The sequence below is a fragment of the Natrix helvetica genome (genome assembly GCF_964273705.1).
Source record: "Natrix helvetica genome assembly, chromosome: 3".
NCBI lineage: Eukaryota > Metazoa > Chordata > Lepidosauria > Squamata > Natricidae > Natrix > Natrix helvetica.
Window position 1 is genome coordinate 102,856,633 of NC_138549.1, and position 24,067 is coordinate 102,880,699.

Consider the following 24,067-nt stretch of genomic DNA (forward strand, 5'->3'; position numbering starts at 1 on the left):
CCCTATGGGATTTACCCATGTATTTCAACAGAAAGCATAGAAGGTGAGGACTCGAAACGTTCACCCCCTCATAATAATATTGAAAGGCTAGGAATCCATTGGTGAGGTCGGTTTTTCCCTCCGAATTCAAGGGGGGCTAACCCTAACCCTAAGTTGGTTTTTCCCCCTATGGGATTTCCCCATGTATTTCACCGGAAAGCATAGAAGGTGGGGACTTGAAAGGTGGACCCCCTCCTAACCATATCTAAAGGCTAGCAATCCTTTGGTGAGGTCAGTTTTTCCCTCCGAATTCAAAGGGGCCTAACCCAACCCTACTTTGGTTTATTCCCCCATGGGATTTCCCCATGTATTCCACCGGAAAGCATAGAAGTTGGGGACTCGAAAAGTTGCCCCCTCCTAACCACATCCAAAAGCTAGGAATCGATTGGTGAGGTCGGTTTTTCCCTCCGAATTCAAGGGGGCTTAACCCTAACCCTAAGTTGGTTTTTTCCCCCTATGGGATTTCCCCATGTATTTCACCGGAAAGCATAGAAGGTGGGGATTCGAAAAGGTGAACCCCTCCTAACCATATCTAAAGGCTAGGAATCCATTGGTGAGGTCGGTTTTTCCCTCTGAATTCAAAGGGGCCTAACCCTAACCCTAAGTTTTTTTTTCCCCCTATGGGATTTCCCCATGTATTTCACCGGAAAGCATAGAAGGTGGGGACTCGAAACGTTGACCCCCTCCTAACCATATCTAAAGGCTAGGAATCCATTGGTGAGGTCGGTTTTTACCTCCGAATTCAAAGGGGCCTAACCCTAACCCTAAGTTTTTTTTTTTCCCCTATGGGATTTCCCCATGTATTTCACCGGAAAGCATAGAAGGTGGGGACTCGAAATGTTGACCCCCTCCTAACCATATCTAAAGGCTAGGAATCCATTGGTGAGGTCGGTTTTTACCCCCGAATTCGAAGGGGCCTAACCCTAACCCTAAGTTGGTTTTTTCCCATTATGGTATTTCCCCATGTATTTCACCGGAAAGCATTGAAGGTGGGAACTCGAAATGTTGCCCCCTCCTAACCAAATCTAAAGGCTAGGAATCCATTGGTGAGGTCAGTTTTTACCTCCGAATTCGAAGGGGCCTAACCCTAACCCTAAGTTGGTTTTTTCCCCCTATAGGATTTCCCCATGTATTTCACCGGAAAGCATAGAAGGTGGGGACTCGAAACGTTGACCCCCTCCTAACCATATCTAAAGGCTAGGAATCCATTGGTGAGGTCGGTTTTTCCCTCCAAATTCAAGGGGGCCTAACCCAAACCTAAGTTGGTTTTTTCCCCTTATGCGATTTCCCTATGTATTTCACCGGAAAGCATAGAAGGTGGGGACTCAAAAAGTTGACCCTCTCCTAAACAAATATAATGGCTTGAAATCTAATGGTGAAGTCGAATTCAAGAGGGCCTAACCCTAACCCTAAGTTGGTTTTTTCCCCCTATGGGATTTCCCCATGTATTTCACCGGAAAGCATAGAAGGTGGGAACTCGAAACGTTGACCCCCTCCTAACCATATCTAAAGGCTAGGAATCCATTGGTGAGGTCAGTTTTTCCCTCCGAATTCAAGGGGGCCTATCCCTAACCCTAAGTTGTTTTTTTCCCCCTATGGGATTTCCCCATGTATTTCACCGGAAAGCCTAGAAGGTGGGGAATCGAAACGTTGACCCCCTCCTAACCATATCTAAAGGCTAGGAATCCATTGGTGAGGTCGGTTTTTACCTCCGAATTCGAAGGGGCCTAACCCTAACCATAAGTTGGTTTTTTCCCCTTATGGTATTTCCCCATGTATTTCACCGAAAGCATAGAAGGTGGGGACTCGAATCGTAGACTCCCTCCTAACCTTATCTAAAGGCTCGGAATCCATTGGTGAGGTCGGTTTTTCCCTCCAAATTCAAGGGGGCCTAACCCAAACCTAAGTTGGTTTTTTCCCCTTATGGGATTTCCCCATGTATTTCACCGGAAAGCATAGAAGGTGGGGACTCAAAATGTTGACCCTCTCCTAAACATATATAATGGCTTGAAATCCAATGGTGAAGTCGAATTCAAGAGGGCCTAACCGTAACCCTAAGTTGGTTTTTTCGCCCTATGGGATTTCTCCGTGTATTTCACCAGAAAGCATAGATGGGGGGAACTCGAAATGTTGACCCTTCCTAACCATATCTAAAGGCTAGGAATCCATTGGTGAGGTCGGTTTTTCCCTCTGAATTCAAGGGGGCCCAACCCAACCCTAAGTTGGTTTTTCCCCCCTATGGGATTTCCACATGTATTTCACCAGAAAGCATAGAAGGTGGGGCCTCGAAATGTTGCCCCCTCCTAACCACATCTAAAGGCTAGGAATCCATTGGTGAGGTCGGTTTTTCCCTCTGAATTCAAGGGGGCCAAACCCAACCCAAAGTTGGTTTTTTCCCATTATGGGATTTCCCCATGTATTTCACCGGAGAGCATAGAAGGTGGGACTCGAAAAGTTGCCCCCTCCTAACCACATCCAAAAGCTAGGAATCCATTGGTGAGGTCGGTTTTTCCCTCCGAATTCAAGGGGGCCTAACCCTAACCCTAAGTTGGTTTTTGCCCCCTATGGGATTTCCCCATGTATTTCACCAGAAAGCATAGAAGGTGGGGACTCGAAACGTTGACCCCCTCCTAACCATATCTAAAGGTTGGAATCCATTGGTGAGGTCGGTTTTTACCTCCAAATTCGAAGGGGCCTAACCCTAACCCTAAGTTGGTTTTTTCCCCCTATGGGATTTCCCTATGTATTTCACCGGAAAACATAGAAGGTGGGGACTCAAAATGTTGACCCTCTCCTAAACATATCTAATGACTTGAAATCCAATGGGGAAGTCGAATTCAAGAGGGCCTAACCGTAACCCTAAGTTGGTTTTTTCCCCCTATTGGATTTCCCCATGTATTTCACCGGAAAGCATAGAAGGTGGGGACTCGAAACGTTGACCCCCTCCTAACCACATCTAAAGGCTAGGAATCCATTGGTGAGGTCAGTTTTTCCCTCCGAATTCAAGGGGGTCTATCCCTAACCCTAAGTTGGTTTTTTCCCCCTATGGGATTTCCCCATGTATTTCACCGGAAAGCATAGAAGGTGGGGAATCTAAACGTTGACCCCCTCCTAACCTTATCTAAAGGCTAGGAATCCGTTGGTGAGGTCGGTTTTTCCCTCCAAATTCAAGGGGGCCTAACCCAAACCTAAGTTGGTTTTTTCCCCTTATGGGATTTCCCCATGTATTTCACCAGAAAGCATAGAAGGTGGGGACTCGAAACGTTGACCCCCTCCTAACCATATCTAAAGGTTGGAATCCATTGGTGAGGTCGGTTTTTACCTCCAAATTCGAAGGGGCCTAACCCTAACCCTAAGTTGGTTTTTTCCCCCTATGGGATTTCCCTATGTATTTCACCGGAAAACATAGAAGGTGGGGACTCAAAATGTTGACCCTCTCCTAAACATATCTAATGACTTGAAATCCAATGGGGAAGTCGAATTCAAGAGGGCCTAACCGTAACCCTAAGTTGGTTTTTTCCCCCTATTGGATTTCCCCATGTATTTCACCGGAAAGCATAGAAGGTGGGGACTCGAAACGTTGACCCCCTCCTAACCACATCTAAAGGCTAGGAATCCATTGGTGAGGTCAGTTTTTCCCTCCGAATTCAAGGGGGTCTATCCCTAACCCTAAGTTGGTTTTTTCCCCCTATGGGATTTCCCCATGTATTTCACCGGAAAGCATAGAAGGTGGGGAATCTAAACGTTGACCCCCTCCTAACCTTATCTAAAGGCTAGGAATCCGTTGGTGAGGTCGGTTTTTCCCTCCAAATTCAAGGGGGCCTAACCCAAACCTAAGTTGGTTTTTTCCCCTTATGGGATTTCCCCATGTATTTCACCGGAAAACATAGAAGGTGGGGACTCAAAATGTTGACCCTCTCCTAAACATATCTAATGACTTGAAATCCAATGGTGAAGTCGAATTCAAGAGGGCCTAACCGTAACCCTAAGTTGGTTTTTTCCCCCTATTGGATTTCCCCATGTATTTCACCGGAAAGCATAGAAGGTGGGGACTCGAAACGTTGACCCCCTCCTAACCATATCTAAAGGCTAGGGATCCATTGGTGAGGTCGGTTTTTACCTCCGAATTCAAGGGGGCCTACCCCTAACCCTAAGTTGGTTTTTTCCCCCTATGGGATTTCCCCATGTATTTCACCGGAAAGCATAGAAGGTGGGGAATCGAAACGTTGACCCCCTCCTAACCATATCTAAGGGCTAGAAATCCATTGGTGAGGTCGGTTTTTACCTCCAAATTCGAAGGGGCCTAACCCTAACCATAAGTTGGTTTTTTCCCCCTATGGGATTTCCCTATGTGTTTCACCGGAAAGCATAGAAGGTGGGGACTCGAATCGTTGACTCCCTCCTAACCTAATCTAAAGGCTAGGAATCCGTTGGTGAGGTCGGTTTTTCCCTCCGAATTCAAAGGGGCCTAACCCAACCCTACGTTGGTTTCTTCCCCCTATGGGATTTCCCCATGTATTCCACCGGAAAGCATAGAAGTTGGGGACTCGAAAGGTCGACCCCCTCCTAACCATATCTAAAGGCTAGGAATCCATTGGTGAGGTTGGCTTTTGCCTCCGAATTCAAGGGGGCCTAAGCCTAAGCCTAACTTGGTTTTTCCCCCCTATGGGATTTCCCCATTTATTTCACCGGAAAGCATAGAAGGTGGGGACACGAAAAGTTGAGCCCCACCTAACCATATCTAAGGGTCGGAATCCGTTGTTGAGGTCGGTTTTTCCCTCTGAATTCAAAGGGGCCTAACCCAACCCTAAGTTGGTTTTTCCCCCCTATGGGATTTCCCCATGTATTTCACCGGAAAGCATAGAAGGTGGGGACTCAAAATGTTGACCCTCTCCTAAACATATCTAATGACTTGAAATCCAATGGGGAAGTCGAATTCAAGAGGGCCTAACCGTAACCCTAAGTTGGTTTTTTCCCCCTATTGGATTTCCCCATGTATTTCACCGGAAAGCATAGAAGGTGGGGACTCGAAACGTTGACCCCCTCCTAACCACATCTAAAGGCTAGGAATCCATTGGTGAGGTCAGTTTTTCCCTCCGAATTCAAGGGGGTCTATCCCTAACCCTAAGTTGGTTTTTTCCCCCTATGGGATTTCCCCATGTATTTCACCGGAAAGCATAGAAGGTGGGGAATCTAAACGTTGACCCCCTCCTAACCTTATCTAAAGGCTAGGAATCCGTTGGTGAGGTCGGTTTTTCCCTCCAAATTCAAGGGGGCCTAACCCAAACCTAAGTTGGTTTTTTCCCCTTATGGGATTTCCCCATGTATTTCACCGGAAAACATAGAAGGTGGGGACTCAAAATGTTGACCCTCTCCTAAACATATCTAATGACTTGAAATCCAATGGTGAAGTCGAATTCAAGAGGGCCTAACCGTAACCCTAAGTTGGTTTTTTCCCCCTATTGGATTTCCCCATGTATTTCACCGGAAAGCATAGAAGGTGGGGACTCGAAACGTTGACCCCCTCCTAACCATATCTAAAGGCTAGGGATCCATTGGTGAGGTCGGTTTTTACCTCCGAATTCAAGGGGGCCTACCCCTAACCCTAAGTTGGTTTTTTCCCCCTATGGGATTTCCCCATGTATTTCACCGGAAAGCATAGAAGGTGGGGAATCGAAACGTTGACCCCCTCCTAACCATATCTAAGGGCTAGAAATCCATTGGTGAGGTCGGTTTTTACCTCCAAATTCGAAGGGGCCTAACCCTAACCATAAGTTGGTTTTTTCCCCCTATGGGATTTCCCTATGTGTTTCACCGGAAAGCATAGAAGGTGGGGACTCGAATCGTTGACTCCCTCCTAACCTAATCTAAAGGCTAGGAATCCGTTGGTGAGGTCGGTTTTTCCCTCCGAATTCAAAGGGGCCTAACCCAACCCTACGTTGGTTTCTTCCCCCTATGGGATTTCCCCATGTATTCCACCGGAAAGCATAGAAGTTGGGGACTCGAAAGGTCGACCCCCTCCTAACCATATCTAAAGGCTAGGAATCCATTGGTGAGGTTGGCTTTTGCCTCCGAATTCAAGGGGGCCTAAGCCTAAGCCTAACTTGGTTTTTCCCCCCTATGGGATTTCCCCATTTATTTCACCGGAAAGCATAGAAGGTGGGGACACGAAAAGTTGAGCCCCACCTAACCATATCTAAGGGTCGGAATCCGTTGTTGAGGTCGGTTTTTCCCTCTGAATTCAAAGGGGCCTAACCCAACCCTAAGTTGGTTTTTCCCCCCTATGGGATTTCCCCATGTATTTCACCGGAAAGCATAGAATGTGGGGACTCCAACGGCCGACCTCCTCCTAACCATATCAAAAGGCTAGGAATCAATTGGTGAGGTCGGTTTTTCCCTCAAAATTCAAGGGGGACTAACCCTAACCCTAAGTTGGTTTTTCCCCACTATGGGATTTCCCCATGTATTTCAACGGAAAGCATAGAAGGTGAGATCTCGAAACGTTGACCCCCTCCTAACCATATCTAAAAGCTAGGAATCCGTTGGTGAGGTTGGTTTTTCCTCCAAATTCAAGGAGGCCTAACCCTAACTTGGTTTTTTTCCCCTATGGGATTTCCCCATGAATTTCACCGGAAAGCATAGAAGGTGGGGACTTGAAATGTTGACGCCCTCCTAACCATATCTAAAGGCTAGGAATCCGTTGGTGAGGTCGGTTTTTACCTCCGAATTCAATGGGGCCTAACCCAACCCTAAGTTGGTTTTTTCCCCCTATGGGATTTCCCCATGTATTTCACCGGAAAGCATAGAAGGTGGGGACTAGAAAACTTGAGCCCCACCTAACCATATCTAAAGGCTAGGAGGCAATTGGTGAGGTCAGTTTTTCCCTCCGAATAAAAGGGGGCCTCACGAAACCCAAAGTTGGTTTTTTCCCATTATGGGATTTCCCCATGTATTTCACCGGAGAGCATAGAAGGTGGGGACTCAAAAAGTTGCCCCCTCTTAACCATATCCAAAAGCTAGGAATCCATTGGTGAGGTCGGTTTTTACCTCCGAATTCAATGGGGCCTAACCCAACCCTAAGTTGGTTTTTTCCCCCTATGGGATATCCCCATGTATTTCACCGTAAAGCATAGAATGTGGGGACTCCAACGGCCAACCTCCTCCTAACCATATCAAAAGGCTAGGAATCAATTGGTGAGGTCGGTTTTTCCCTCCGAATTCAAGGGGGCCTAACCCTAACCCTAATTTGGTTTTTTCGTCCTATGGGATTTCCCCATATATTTCACAGGAAAGCTTAGAAGGTGGGGACTCAAAAGGTTGACCCCCTCCTAACCATATCTGAAGGCTAGGAATTTGTTGGAGACGTCAGTTTTTCCCTCCGATTTCAAGGGGGCCTAACCCTACCATAATTTGGTTTTTCCCCACTATGGGATTTCCCCATGTATTTCAACGGAAAGCATAGAAGGTGAGATCTCGAAACGTTGACCCCCTCCTAACCATATCTAAAGGCTAGGAATCCGTTGGTGAGGTCGGTTTTTCCTCCAAATTCAAGGAGGCCTAACCCTAACCCTAACTTGGTTTTTTTCCCCTATGGGATTTCCCCATGAATTTCACCGGAAAGCATAGAAGGTGGGGACTCGAAATGTTGACCCCCTCCCAACCGTATCTAAAGGCTAGGAATCCATTGGTGAGGTTGGCTTTTCCCTCCGAATTCAATGGGGCCTAACCCAACCCTAAGTTGGTTTTTTTCCCCTATGGGATTTTCCCATGTATTTCACCGGAAAGCATAGAAGGTGGGGACTCGAAACGTTGATCCCCTCATAATAATATTGAAAGGCTAGGAATCCGTTGGTGAGGTCGGTTTTTCCCTCCGAATTCAAGGGGGGCTAAATGTAACCCTGTTGGTTTTTCTCCCCCTATGGGATTTCCCCATGTATTTCACCCGAAAGCATAGAAGGTGGGGACCCGAAAGGTTGACACCCTCCTAACCATATCTAAAGGCTAGGAATCCATTGGTGATGTTGGTTTTTCCCTCCAAATTCAAGGGGGCCTAACTGTAAGCCTAAGTTGGTTTTTTCCACCTATGGGATTTCCCCATGTATTTCACCGGAGAGCATAGAAGGTGGGACTCGAAAAGTTGCCCCCTCCTAACCACATCCAAAAGCTAGGAATCCATTGGTGAGGTCGGTTTTTCCCTCTGAATTCAAGGGGGCTTAACCCTAACCCTAAGTTGGTTTTTTCCCCCTATGGGATTTCCCCATGTATTTCACCGGAAAGCATAGAAGGTGGGGACTCGAAAAGTTGACCCCCACCTAACCATATCTAAGGCTCGGAATCCATTGTTGAGGTCGGTTTTTCCCTCCGAATTCAAATAGGCCTAACACAACCCTAAGTTCTTTTTTCCCCCCTATGGGATATCCCCATGTATTTCACCGTAAAGCATAGAAGGTGGGGACTCGAAAGATTGACCCCCTCTTAACCATATCTAAAGGCTAGGAATCCATTGGTGAGGTTGGTTTTTCCCTCAAAATTCAAGGGGGCCTAACCCTAACCCTAACTTTGTTTTTTCCCCCTATGGGATTTCACCATTTATTTCACCGGAAAGCATAGAAGGTGTGGACTCGAAACGATGACCCCCTCCTAACCATATCTAAAGGGTAGGAATCTATTGGTGAGGTCGGTTTTTCCCTCAAAATTCAAGGGGGACTAACCCTAACCCTAATTTGGTTTTTTCGTCCTATGGGATTTCCCCATGTATTTCACAGGAAAGCTTAGAAGGTGGGGACTCAAAAGGTTGACCCCCTCCTAACCATATCTGAAGGCTAGGAATCCGTTGGTGAGGTCGGTTTTTCCTCCAAATTCAAGAAGGCCTAACCCTAACCCTAACTTGGTTTTTTTCCCCTATGGGATTTCCCCATGAATTTCACCGGAAAGCAGAGAAGGTGGGGACTTGAAATGTTGACCCCCTCCCAACCATATCTAAAGGCTAGGAATCCATTGGTGAGGTTGGCTTTTCCCTCCGAATTCAATGGGGCCTAACCCAACCCTAAGTTGGTTTTTTTCCCCTATGGGATTTTCCCATGTATTTCGCCGGAAAGCATAGAAGGTGGGGACTCGAAAGATTGACCCCCTCTTAACCATATCTAAAGGCTAGGAATCCATTGGTGAGGTTGGTTTTTCCCTCAAAATTCAAGGGGGCCTAACCCTAACCCTAACTTTGTTTTTCCCCCTATGGGATTTCCCCATGTATTTCACCGGAAAGCATAGAAGGTGGGGACTTGAAAGGTGGACCCCCTCCTAACCATATCTAAAGGCTAGCAATCCTTTGGTGAGGTCAGTTTTTCCCTCCGAATTCAAAGGGGCCTAACCCAACCCTACTTTGGTTTATTCCCCCTATGGGATTTCCCCATGTATTCCACCGGAAAGCATAGAAGTTGGGGACTCGAAAAGTTGCCCCCTCCTAACCACATCCAAAAGCTAGGAATCCATTGGTGAGGTCGGTTTTTCCCTCCGAATTCAAGGGGGCTTAACCCTAACCCTAAGTTGGTTTTTTCCCCCTATGGGATTTCCCCATGTATTTCACCGGAAAGCATAGAAGGTGGGGATTCGAAAAGGTGAACCCCTCCTAACCATATCTAAAGGCTAGGAATCCATTGGTGAGGTCGGTTTTTCCCTCTGAATTCAAAGGGGCCTAACCCTAACCCTAAGTTTTTTTTTCCCCCTATGGGATTTCCCCATGTATTTCACCGGAAAGCATAGAAGGTGGGGACTCGAAACGTTGACCCCCTCCTAACCATATCTAAAGGCTAGGAATCCATTGGTGAGGTCGGTTTTTACCTCCGAATTCAAAGGGGCCTAACCCTAACCCTAAGGTTTTTTTTTTCCCCCTATGGGATTTCCCCATGTATTTCACCGGAAAGCATAGAAGGTGGGGACTCGAAATGTTGACCCCCTCCTAACCATATCTAAAGGCTAGGAATCCATTGGTGAGGTCGGTTTTTACCCCCGAATTCGAAGGGGCCTAACCCTAACCCTAAGTTGGTTTTTTCCCATTATGGTATTTCCCCATGTATTTCACCGGAAAGCATTGAAGGTGGGAACTCGAAATGTTGCCCCCTCCTAACCAAATCTAAAGGCTAGGAATCCATTGGTGAGGTCAGTTTTTACCTCCGAATTCGAAGGGGCCTAACCCTAACCCTAAGTTGGTTTTTCCCCCCTATAGGATTTCCCCATGTATTTCACCGGAAAGCATAGAAGGTGGGGACTCGAAAAGTTGCCCCCTCCTAACCACATCCAAAAGCTAGGAATCCATTGGTGAGGTCGGTTTTTCCCTCCGAATTCAAGGGGGCTTAACCCTAACCCTAAGTTGGTTTTTTCCCCCTATGGGATTTCCCCATGTATTTCACCGGAAAGCATAGAAGGTGGGGATTCGAAAAGGTGAACCCCTCCTAACCATATCTAAAGGCTAGGAATCCATTGGTGAGGTCGGTTTTTCCCTCTGAATTCAAAGGGGCCTAACCCTAACCCTAAGTTTTTTTTTCCCCCTATGGGATTTCCCCATGTATTTCACCGGAAAGCATAGAAGGTGGGGACTCGAAACGTTGACCCCCTCCTAACCATATCTAAAGGCTAGGAATCCATTGGTGAGGTCGGTTTTTACCTCCGAATTCAAAGGGGCCTAACCCTAACCCTAAGTTTTTTTTTTTTCCCCTATGGGATTTCCCCATGTATTTCACCGGAAAGCATAGAAGGTGGGGACTCGAAATGTTGACCCCCTCCTAACCATATCTAAAGGCTAGGAATCCATTGGTGAGGTCGGTTTTTACCCCCGAATTCGAAGGGGCCTAACCCTAACCCTAAGTTGGTTTTTTCCCATTATGGTATTTCCCCATGTATTTCACCGGAAAGCATTGAAGGTGGGAACTCGAAATGTTGCCCCCTCCTAACCAAATCTAAAGGCTAGGAATCCATTGGTGAGGTCAGTTTTTACCTCCGAATTCGAAGGGGCCTAACCCTAACCCTAAGTTGGTTTTTCCCCCCTATAGGATTTCCCCATGTATTTCACCGGAAAGCATAGAAGGTGGGGACTCGAAACGTTGACCCCCTCCTAACCATATCTAAAGGCTAGGAATCCATTGGTGAGGTCGGTTTTTCCCTCCAAATTCAAGGGGGCCTAACCCAAACCTAAGTTGGTTTTTTCCCCTTATGCGATTTCCCTATGTATTTCACCGGAAAGCATAGAAGGTGGGGACTCAAAAAGTTGACCCTCTCCTAAACAAATATAATGGCTTGAAATCTAATGGTGAAGTCGAATTCAAGAGGGCCTAACCCTAACCCTAAGTTGGTTTTTTCCCCCTATGGGATTTCCCCATGTATTTCACCGGAAAGCATAGAAGGTGGGAACTCGAAACGTTGACCCCCTCCTAACCATATCTAAAGGCTAGGAATCCATTGGTGAGGTCAGTTTTTCCCTCCGAATTCAAGGGGGCCTATCCCTAACCCTAAGTTGTTTTTTTCCCCCTATGGGATTTCCCCATGTATTTCACCGGAAAGCCTAGAAGGTGGGGAATCGAAATGTTGACCCCCTCCTAACCATATCTAAAGGCTAGGAATCCATTGGTGAGGTCGGTTTTTACCTCCGAATTCGAAGGGGCCTAACCCTAACCATAAGTTGGTTTTTTCCCCTTATGGTATTTCCCCATGTATTTCACCGAAAGCATAGAAGGTGGGGACTCGAATCGTAGACTCCCTCCTAACCTTATCTAAAGGCTAGGAATCCATTGGTGAGGTCGGTTTTTCCCTCCAAATTCAAGGGGGCCTAACCCAAACCTAAGTTGGTTTTTTCCCCTTATGCGATTTCCCTATGTATTTCACCGGAAAGCATAGAAGGTGGGGACTCAAAAAGTTGACCCTCTCCTAAACAAATATAATGGCTTGAAATCTAATGGTGAAGTCGAATTCAAGAGGGCCTAACCCTAACCCTAAGTTGGTTTTTTCCCCCTATGGGATTTCCCCATGTATTTCACCGGAAAGCCTAGAAGGTGGGGAATCGAAACGTTGACCCCCTCCTAACCATATCTAAAGGCTAGGAATCCATTGGTGAGGTCGGTTTTTACCTCCGAATTCGAAGGGGCCTAACCCTAACCATAAGTTGGTTTTTTCCCCTTATGGTATTTCCCCATGTATTTCACCGAAAGCATAGAAGGTGGGGACTCGAATCGTAGACTCCCTCCTAACCTTATCTAAAGGCTAGGAATCCATTGGTGAGGTCGGTTTTTCCCTCCAAATTCAAGGGGGCCTAACCCAAACCTAAGTTGGTTTTTTCCCCTTATGGGATTTCCCCATGTATTTCACCGGAAAGCATAGAAGGTGGGGACTCAAAATGTTGACCCTCTCCTAAACATATATAATGGCTTGAAATCCAATGGTGAAGTCGAATTCAAGAGGGCCTAACCGTAACCCTAAGTTGGTTTTTTCGCCCTATGGATTTCTCCGTGTATTTCACCAGAAAGCATAGATGGGGGGAACTCGAAATGTTGACCCTTCCTAACCATATCTAAAGGCTAGGAATCCATTGGTGAGGTCGGTTTTTCCCTCTGAATTCAAGGGGGCCCAACCCAACCCTAAGTTGGTTTTTCCCCCCTATGGGATTTCCACATGTATTTCACCAGAAAGCATAGAAGGTGGGGCCTCGAAATGTTGCCCCCTCCTAACCACATCTAAAGGCTAGGAATCCATTGGTGAGGTCGGTTTTTCCCTCTGAATTCAAGGGGGCCAAACCCAACCCAAAGTTGGTTTTTTCCCATTATGGGATTTCCCCATGTATTTCACCGGAGAGCATAGAAGGTGGGACTCGAAAAGTTGCCCCCTCCTAACCACATCCAAAAGCTAGGAATCCATTGGTGAGGTCGGTTTTTCCCTCCGAATTCAAGGGGGCCTAACCCTAACCCTAAGTTGGTTTTTGCCCCCTATGGGATTTCCCCATGTATTTCACCAGAAAGCATAGAAGGTGGGGACTCGAAACGTTGACCCCCTCCTAACCATATCTAAAGGTTGGAATCCATTGGTGAGGTCGGTTTTTACCTCCAAATTCGAAGGGGCCTAACCCTAACCCTAAGTTGGTTTTTTCCCCCTATGGGATTTCCCTATGTATTTCACCGGAAAACATAGAAGGTGGGGACTCAAAATGTTGACCCTCTCCTAAACATATCTAATGACTTGAAATCCAATGGGGAAGTCGAATTCAAGAGGGCCTAACCGTAACCCTAAGTTGGTTTTTTCCCCCTATTGGATTTCCCCATGTATTTCACCGGAAAGCATAGAAGGTGGGGACTCGAAACGTTGACCCCCTCCTAACCATATCTAAAGGCTAGGAATCCATTGGTGAGGTCAGTTTTTCCCTCCGAATTCAAGGGGGTCTATCCCTAACCCTAAGTTGGTTTTTTCCCCCTATGGGATTTCCCCATGTATTTCACCGGAAAGCATAGAAGGTGGGGAATCTAAACGTTGACCCCCTCCTAACCATATCTAATGGCTAGGAATCCATTGGTGTGGTCGGTTTTTACCTCCGAATTCGAAGGGGCCTAACCCTAACCATAAGTTGCTTTTTTCCCCTTATGGTATTTCCCCATGTATTTCACCGAAAGCATAGAAGGTGGGGACTCGAATCGTTGACTCCCTACTAACCTTATCTAAAGGCTAGGAATCCGTTGGTGAGGTCGGTTTTTCCCTCCAAATTCAAGGGGGCCTAACCCAAACCTAAGTTGGTTTTTTCCCCTTATGGGATTTCCCCATGTATTTCACCGGAAAACATAGAAGGTGGGGACTCAAAATGTTGACCCTCTCCTAAACATATCTAATGACTTGAAATCCAATGGTGAAGTCGAATTCAAGAGGGCCTAACCGTAACCCTAAGTTGGTTTTTTCCCCCTATTGGATTTCCCCATGTATTTCACCGGAAAGCATAGAAGGTGGGGACTCGAAACGTTGACCCCCTCCTAACCATATCTAAAGGCTAGGGATCCATTGGTGAGGTCGGTTTTTACCTCCGAATTCAAGGGGGCCTAACCCTAACCCTAAGTTGGTTTTTTCCCCCTATGGGATTTCCCCATGTATTTCACCGGAAAGCATAGAAGGTGGGGAATCGAAACGTTGACCCCCTCCTAACCATATCTAAGGGCTAGAAATCCATTGGTGAGGTCGGTTTTTACCTCCAAATTCGAAGGGGCCTAACCCTAACCATAAGTTGGTTTTTTCCCCCTATGGGATTTCCCTATGTGTTTCACCGGAAAGCATAGAAGGTGGGGACTCGAATCGTTGACTCCCTCCTAACCTAATCTAAAGGCTAGGAATCCGTTGGTGAGGTCGGTTTTTCCCTCTGAATTCAAGGGGGCGCAACCCAACCCAAAGTTGGTTTTTTCCATTATGCAATTTCCCCATGTATTTCACCGGAAAGCATAGAAGGTGGGGACTCAAAAAGTTGACCCTCTCCTAAACATATATGATGGCTTGAAATCCAATGGTGAAGTCAAATTCAAGAGGGTCTAACCGTAACCCTAAGTTGGATTTTTCGCCCTATGGGATTTCTCCGTGTATTTCACCATAAAGCATAGAAGGTGGGAACTCGAAATGTTGCCCCCTCCTAACTATATCTAAAGGCTAGGAATCCATTGGTGAGGTCGGTTTTTCCCTCTGAATTCAAGGGGGCCAACCCAACCCAAAGTTGGTTTTTTCCCATTATGGGATTTCCCCATGTATTTCACCAGAGAGCATAGAAGGTGGGGACTCGAAACGTTGACCCCCTCCTAACCATATCTAAAGGTTGGAATCCATTGGTGAGGTCGGTTTTTACCTCCGAATTCGAAGGGGCCTAACCCTAACCCTAAGTTGTTTTTTTCCCCCTATGGGATTTCCCCATGTATTTCACCGGAAAGCATAGAAGGTGGGGACTGGAAACGTTGACACCCTCCTAACCATGTCTAAAGGCTAGGAATCCATTGGTGAGGTCGGTTTTTACCTCCGAATTCAAGGGAGCCTAACCCTAACCCTAAGTTGGTTTTTTCCCCCTATGGGATTTCCCAATGTATTTCACCGGAAAGCATAGAAGGTGGGGACTCGAAAGGTTGACCCCCTACTAACCATATCTAAAGGCTAGGAATCTATTGGTGAGGTCGGTTTTTCCCTCCGAATACAAGGGGGCCTAACCCAACCCTACGTTGGTTTTTCCCCCCTATGGGATTTCCCCATGTATTTCACCAGAAAGCATAGAAGGTGGGGACTCGAAATGTTGCCCCCTCCTAACCATATCTAAAGGCTAGGAATCCATTGGTAAGGTCAGTTTTTCCCTCTGAATTCAAGGGGGCCTAACCCTAACCCTATGTTGGTTTTTCCCCCCTATGGGGTTTCCCCATGTATTTCACCAGAAAGCATAGAAGGTGGGGACTCGAAACGTTGACCCCCTCCTAACCATATCTAAAGGTTGGAATCCCTTGGTGAGGTCGGTTTTTACCTCCGAATTCAAAGGGGCCTAACCCTAACCCTAAGTTGGTTTTTCTCCCTAAGGGATTTCCCCATGTATTTCACCGGAAAGCATAGAAGGTGGGGACTCGAAACGTTGACCCCCTCCTAACCATATCTAAAGGCTGGGAATCCATTGGTGAGGTCAGTTTTTCCCTCCGAATTCAAGGGGGCCTAACCCTAACCCTAAGTTGGTTTTTTCCCCCTATGGGATTTCCCCATGTATTTCACCGGAAAGCATAGAAGGTGGGGAATCGAAACGTTGACCCCCTCCTAACCATATCTAAAGGCTAGAAATCCATTGGTGAGGTCGGTTTTTACCTCCGAATTCGAAGAGGCCTAACCCTAACCATAAGTTGGTTTTTTTTCCCTATGTATTTCACCGGAAAGCATAGAAGGTGGGGACTCAAAACGTTGACCCCCTCCTAACCATACCAAAAGGCTAGGAATCTATTGGTGAGGTCGGATTTTCCCTCCGAATACAAGGGGGCGTAAAGCTAACCCTAAGTTGGTTTTTCCCCCCTATGGGATTTTCCCATGTATTTCACCAGAAAGCATAGAAGGTGGGAACTTAAAATGTTGCCCCCTCCTAACCATATCTAAAGGCTAGGAATCCATTGGTGAGGTCGGTTTTTCCGTCCGAATACAAGGGGGCCTTATCCAACCCAAAGTTGGTTTTTTCCCATTATGGGATATCCCCATGTATTTCACCGGAGAGCATATAAGGTGGGCACTCGAAAAGTTGCCCCCTCCTAACCATATCCAAAAGCTAGGAATCCATTGGTGAGGTCAGTTTTTCCCTCCGAATTCAAGGGGCCCAACCCTAACCCTAAGTTGGTTTTTCCCCCCTATGGGATTTCCCCATGTATTTCACAAGAAAGCATAGAACGTGGGGACTCGAAACGTTGACCCCCTCCTAACCATATCTAAAGGCTAGAAATCCATTGGTGAGGTCGGTTTTTACCTCCGAATTCAAGGGGCCCTAACCCTAACCATAAGTTTGTTTTTCCCCCCTATGGGATTTCCCTATGTGTTTCACCGGAAAGCATAGAAGGTGGGGACTCGAATCGTTGACTCCCTCCTAACCTTATCTAAAGGCTAGGAATCCGTTGGTGAGGTCGGTTTTTCCCTCTGAATTCAAGGGGACGCAACCCAACCCAAAGTTGGTTTTTTCCATTATGCGATTTCCCCATGTATTTCACCGGAAAGCATAGAATGTGGGGACTCAAAAAGTTGACCCTCTCCTAAACATATATGATGGCTTAAAATCCAATGGTGAAGTCAAATTCAAGAGGGCCTAACCGTAACCCCAAGTTGGATTTTTCGCCCTATGGGATTTCTCCGTGTATTTCACCATAAAGCATAGAAGGTGGGAACTCGAAATGTTGCCCCCTCCTAACTATATCTAAAGGCTAGGAATCCATTGGTGAGGTCGGTTTTTCCCTCTGAATTCAAGGGGGCCAACCCAACCCAAAGTTGGTTTTTTCCCATTATCGGATTTCCCCATATATTTCACCAGAGAACATAGAAGGTGGGGACTCGAAACGTTGACCCCCTCCTAACCATATCTAAAGGTTGGAATCCATTGGTGAGGTCGGTTTTTACCTCCGAATTCGAAGGGGCCTAACCCTAACCCTAAGTTGTTTTTTTTCCCCTATGGGATTTCCCCATGTATTTCACCGGAAAGCATAGAAGGTGGGGACTCGAAACGTTGACACCCTCCTAACCATGTCTAAAGGCTAGGAATCCATTGGTGAGGTCGGTTTTTACCTCCGAATTCAAGGGAGCCTAACCCTAACCCTAAGTTGGTTTTTTCCCCCTATGGGATTTTCCCATGTATTTCACCGGAAAGCATAGAAGGTGGGGACTCGAAAGGTTGACCCCCTACTAACCATATCTAAAGGCTAGGAATCTATTGGTGAGGTCGGTTTTTCCCTCCGAATACAAGGGGGCCTAACCCAACCCTACGTTGGTTTTTCCCCCCTATGGGATTTCCCCATGTATTTCACCAGAAAGCATAGAAGGTGGGGACTCGAAATGTTGCCCCCTCCTAACCATATCTAAAGGCTAGGAATCCATTGGTAAGGTCAGTTTTTCCCTCTGAATTCAAGGGGGCCAAACCCAACCCAAAGTTGGTTTTTCCCCCTATGGGATTTCCCCATGTATTTCACCGGAAAGCATAGAAGGTGGGGACTCGAAACGTTGACCCCCTCCTAACCATATCTAAAGGCTGGGAATCCATTGGTGAGGTCAGTTTTTCCCTCCGAATTCAAGGGGGCCTAACCCTAACCCTAAGTTGGTTTTTTCCCCCTATGGGATTTCCCCATGTATTTCACCGGAAAGCATAGAAGGTGGGGAATCGAAACGTTGACCCCCTCCTAACCATATCTAAAGGCTAGAAATCCATTGATGAGGTCGGTTTTTACCTCCGAATTCGAAGATGCCTAACCCTAACCATAAGTTGGTTTTTTTTCCCTATGTATTTCATCGGAAAGCATAGAAGGTGGGGACTCAAAACGTTGACCCCCTCCTAACCATACCAAAAGGCTAGGAATCTATTGGTGAGGTCGGATTTTCCCTCCGAATACAAGGGGGCGTAAAGCTAACCCTAAGTTGGTTTTTCCCCCCTATGGGATTTTCCCATGTATTTCACCAGAAAGCATAGAAGGTGGGAACTTAAAATGTTGCCCCCTCCTAACCATATCTAAAGGCTAGGAATCCATTGGTGAGGTCGGTTTTTCCGTCCGAATACAAGGGGGCCTTATCCAACCCAAAGTTGTTTTTTTCCCATTATGGGATATCCCCATGTATTTCACCGGAGAGCATATAAGGTGGGGACTCGAAAAGTTGCCCCCTCCTAACCATATCCAAAAGCTAGGAATCCATTGGTGAGGTCAGTTTTTCCCTCCGAATTCAAGGGGCCCAACCCTAACCCTAAGTTGGTTTTTCCCCCCTATGGGATTTCCCCATGTATTTCACAAGAAAGCATAGAAGGTGGGGACTCGAAACGTTGACCCCCTCCTAACCATATCTAAAGGCTAGGAATCCATTGGTGAGGTCGGTTTTTACCTCCGAATTCAAGGGGGCCTAACCCAACCCAAAGTTGTTTTTTTCCAATTATGGGATTTCCCCATGTATTTCACCGGAGAGCATAGAAGGTGGGGACTCGAAATGTTGCCCCCTCCTAACCATATGCAAAAGCTATGAATCCATTGGTGAGGTCGGTTTTTCCCTCAAAATTCAAGGGGGCCTAACCCTAACCCTAAGTTGGTTTTTTCCCCCTATGGGATTTTCCCATGTATTTCACCGGAAAGCATAGAAGGTGGGGAATCGAAACGTTGACCCCCTCCTAACCATATCTAAAGGCTAGAAATCCATTGGTGAGGTCGGTTTTTACCTCCGAATTCGAAGGGGCCTAACCCTAACCATAAGTTCGTTTTTTCTCCCTATGGGATTTCCCTATGTATTTCACCAGAAAGCATAGAAGGTGGAGACTCGAATCGTTGACTCCCTCCTAACCTTATCTAAAGCTGGAATCCGTTGGTGAGGTCGGTTTTTCCCTCTGAATTTCCCTCTGAAACCCCTATGGGATTTCCCCATGTATTTCACCGGAGAGCATAGGGGAAAAAACCAACTTAGGGTTAGGGTTAGGCCCCTTCGAATTCGGAGGTAAAAACCGACCTCACCAATGGATTCCTAGCCTTTAGATATGGTTAGGAGGGGGTCAACGTTTCGAGTCCCCACCTTCTATGCTTTCCGGTGAAATACATAGGGAAATCCCATAGGGGGAAAAAACAAACTCGGTTTTTACCTCCGAATTCGAAGGGGCCTAACCCTAACCCTAAGTTGGTTTTTTCCCATTATGGGATATCCCCATGTATTTCACCGGAGAGCATATAAGGTGGGGACTCGAAAAGTTGCCCCCTCCTAACCATATCCAAAAGCTAGGAATCCATTGGTGAGGTCAGTTTTTCCCTCCGAATTTAAGGGGGCCTAACCGTAACACTAAGTTGGTTTTTTCCCCCTATGGGATTTCCCCATGTATTTCACCGGAAAGCATAGAAGGTGGGGACTTGAAAGGTTGACCCCCTCCTAACTATATCTAAAGGCTAGGAATCTATTGGTGAGGTCGGTTTTCCCCCCCCGAATACAACGGGGCCTAACCCTAACCCTAAGTTGGTTTTTTCCCCTTTTGGGATTTCCCCATGTATTTCACCAGAAAGCATAGAAGGTAGGTACTCAAAAAGTTGACCCTCTCCTAAACATATATAATGGCTTGAAATCCAATGGTGAAGTCGAATTCAAGAGGGCCTAACCGTAACCCTAAGTTGGTTTTTTCGCCCTATGGGATTTCCCCGTGTATTTCACAGGAAAGCATAGAAGGTGGGGACTTGAAAACCTGACCCCCTCCTAACCATATCTAACGGCTAGGAATCAGTTGGCGAGGTCGGTTTTTCTATCCGAATTCAAGGGGGCCTTACCCTAACCCTAATTTGGTTTTTCCCCGCTATGGGATTTCCCCATGTACTTCACCAGAAAATATAGAAGGTGGGGACGCGAAACGTAGATCCCCTTCGATCCATACCCATGGGTTAGGAATCCATTGGTGAGGTCGGTTTTTCTATCCGAATTCAAGGGGGCCTAACCCTAACCCTAAGTTGGTTTTTTCCCCCTATGGGATTTCCCCATGTATTTTACCGGAAATCATAGAAGGTGAGGACTCGAAAATTTGATCCCCTTCTAAGAACATCTAAAGGCGAGGAATCTTTTGGTGAGGGCAGTTTTTCCCTCCGAATTCAAGGGGGCCTAACCCTGACTCTAATTTGGTTTTCCCCCCCTATGTGATTTCCCCATGTATTTCACCGGAAAGCATAGAAGGTTGGTGCTCAAAAGATTGACGCCCTCCTAACCATATCTAAAGGCTTCAATCCATTGGTGAGGTCAGTTTTTCTATCAAAATTCAAGGGGGCCTAACCCTAACCCAAAGTTGGTTTCCCCCCCCCATGTATTTCACCAGGAAGCACAGAGGGTTGGTGCTCGAAACGTAGACCCCCATCTATCCCTACCCATGGGTTAGGAATCCGTTGGTGAGGTCGGTTTTTCTATCCGAATTCAAGGGGGCCTAACCGTAACCCTATTGGTTTTTTCCCCCTATGGGATTTCCCCATGTATTTCACCGGAAAGCATAGAAGGTGGGGACTCGAAAAGTTGCCCCCTCCTAACCATATCTAAAGGCTAGGAATCCATTGGTGAGGTCGGTTTTTCCCTCTGAATTCAAGGGGACCTAACCCAACCCAAAGTTGGTTTTTTCCCATTATGGGATTTCCCCATGTATTTCACCAGAAAGCATAGAAGGTGGGGACTCGAAACGTTGACCCCCTCCTAACCATATCTAAAGGTTGGAATCCATTGGTGAGGTCGGTTTTTACCTCCGAATTCGAAGGGGCCTAACCGTAAACCTAAGTTGGTTTTTCCCCCCTATGGGATTTCCCCATGTATTTCACCGGAAAGCATAGAAGGTGGGGACTCAAAAAGTTGACCCTCTCCTAAACATATATAATGGCTTGAAATCCAATGGTGAAGTCGAATTCAAGAGGGCCTAACCGTAACCCTAAGTTGGTTTTTTCGCCCTATGGGATTTCTCCGTGTATTTCACCAGAAAGCATAGAAGGTGGGTACTCGAAACGTTGACCCTCTCCTAACCATATCTAAAGGCTAGGAATCCATTGGTGAGGTCGGTTTTTACCTCCGAATTCGAAGGGGCCTAACCCTAACCCTAAGTTGGTTTTTTCCCCTATGCTCTCCGGTGAAATACATGGGGAAATCCCATAATGGGAAAAAACCAACTTTGGGTTGGGTTAGGCCCCCTTGAATTCGGATAGAAAAACCGACCTCGCCAACTGACTCCTAGCCGTTAGATATGGTTAGGAGGGGGTCAGGTTTTCTAGTCCCCACCTTCTATGCTTTCTGGTGAAATACACGGGGAAATCCCCTCTTGAATTCGACTTCACCATTGGATTTCAAGCCATTACATATGTTTAGGAGAGGGTTAACTTTTTGAGTCCCCACCTTCTATGCTCTCTGGTGAAATACATGGGGGAAACCCATAATGTGAAAAAACCAACTTTGGGTTGGGTTAGGCCCCCTTGTATTCGGAGGTAAAAACCGACCTCACCAATGGATTATAGTCTTTAGATATTGTTAGGAGGGGGCAACTTTTCGATTCCCCACCTTCTATGCTCTCCGGTGAAATACATGGGGAAATTCCATAAGGGGAAAAAAGCAACTTAGGGTTAGGGTTAGGCCCCCTTGAATTCGGAGGGAAAAACCGACGTCACCAATGGATTCCTAGCTTTTGGATATGGTTAGGAGGGGGCAACTTTTCGAGTCCCCACCTTCAATACTTTCCGGTGAAATGCATGGGGAAATTCCATAGGAGGGAAAAAACAAACTTAGGGTTAGGGTTAGGCCCCCTTGAATTCAGAGGGAAAAACCGACCTCACCAATGGAATCCTAGCTTTTGGATATGGTTAGGAGGGGGCAACTTTTCGAGTCCCCACCTTCTATGCTCTCCGGTGAAATACATGGGAAAATCCCATAATGGGAAAAAACCAACTTTGGGTTGGGTTTGGCCCCCTTGTATTCAGAGGGAAAAACCGAACCTCACCAATGGATTCCTAGCCTTTAGATATGGTTAGGAGGGGGCAACTTTTCGAGTCCCCACCTTCTATGCTTTCCGGTGAAATACATGGGGAAATCCCATAGGGAGAAAAAACCAACGTAGGTTTAGGGTTAGGCCCCCTTGAATTCAGAGGGAAAAACCGACCTCACCAATGGATTCCTACCTTTTGGATATGGTTAGGAGGGGGCAACTTTTCGAGTCCCCACCTTCTATGCTCTCCGGTGAAATACATGGGGAAATTCCATATGGGGGAAAAACCAACTTAGGGTTAGGGTTAGGCCCCCTTGAATTCGGAGGGAAAATCTGACCTCACCAATGGATTCCTAGCTTTTGGATATGGTTGGGAGGGGGTCAACGTTTCGAGTCCCCACCTTCTATGCTTTCCGGTGAAATACATGGGGAAATCCCATAGGGGGAAAATCCAACTTAGGGTTAGGGTTAGGCCCCCTTGAATTCGGAGGGAAAAACCGACGTAACCAATGGATTATAGTCTTTAGATATTGTTAGGAGGGGGCAACTTTTCGTGTCCCCACCTTCAATGCTTTCCGGTGAAATACATGGGGAAATTCCATAGGAGGAAAAACACAACTTAGGGTTAGGGTTAGGCCCCCTTGAATTCGGAGGGAAAAATTGACCTCACCAATGGATTCCTAGCTTTTGGATATAGTTAGGAGGGGGCAACTTTTCGAGTCCCCACCTTCTATGCTCTCTGGTGAAATACATGGGCGAAACCCCTAATTGGAAAAAACCAACTTTGGGTTGGGTTAGGCCCCCTTGTATTCGGAGGTAAAAACCGACTTCACTAATGCATTCCTAGCCTTTAGATTTGGTTAGGAGGGGGTCAACGTTTCGAGTCCTCACCTTCTATGCTTTCCGGTGAAATACATGGGGAAATCCCATAGGGGTAAAAAACCAACTTAGGGTTAGCGTTGGGCCCCTTCGAATTCGGAGGTAAAAACCGACATCACCAATGGATTCCTAGCTTTTGGATATGGTTAAGAGGGGGCAACTTTTTGAGTCCCCACCTTCTATGCTCTCCGGTGAAATACATGGGGAAATCCCATAATGGGAAAAAACCAACTTTGGGTTTCGTTAGGCCCCCTTTTATTCGGAGGGAAAAACTGACCTCACCAATTGCCTCCTAGCCTTTAGATATGGTTAGGAGGGGGTCAACCTTTCGATTCCCCACCTTCATTGGTCTCCGGTGAAATACATGGGGAAATCCCATAGGGGGAAAAAACCAACTTAGGGTTAGGGTTTGGCCCCCTTGAATTCGGAGGGAAAAACCGAGCTTACTAATGGATTCCTAGCTTTTGGATATGGTTTGGAAGGGGCAACTTTTCGAGTCCCCACCTTCTATGCTCTCCGGTGAAATACATGGGGAAATCCCATAATGGGAAAAAACAAATTTTGGGTTGGGTTTGGCCCGCTTGAATTCAGAGGGAAAAACCGACCTCACCAATGGATTCCTAGCCTTTAGATATGGTTAGGAGGGGGTCAACGTTTCGATTCCCCACCTTCTATGCTTTCCGGTGAAATACATGGGGAAATCCCATAATGGGAAAAAACCAACTTTGGGTTTCGTTAGGCCCCCTTGTATTCGGAGGGAAAAACTGACCTCACCAATGGACTCCTAGCCTTTAGATATGGTTAGGAGGGGGTCAACCTTTCGAGTCCCCACCTTCTATGCTTTCCGGTGAAATACATGGGGAAATCCCATAATGGGAAAAAACCAACTTAGGTTTGGGTTAGGCCCCCTTTAATTCGGAGTGAAAAACCGACGTCACCAATGGATTCCTAGCCTTTAGATATGGTTACGAGGGAGTCAAC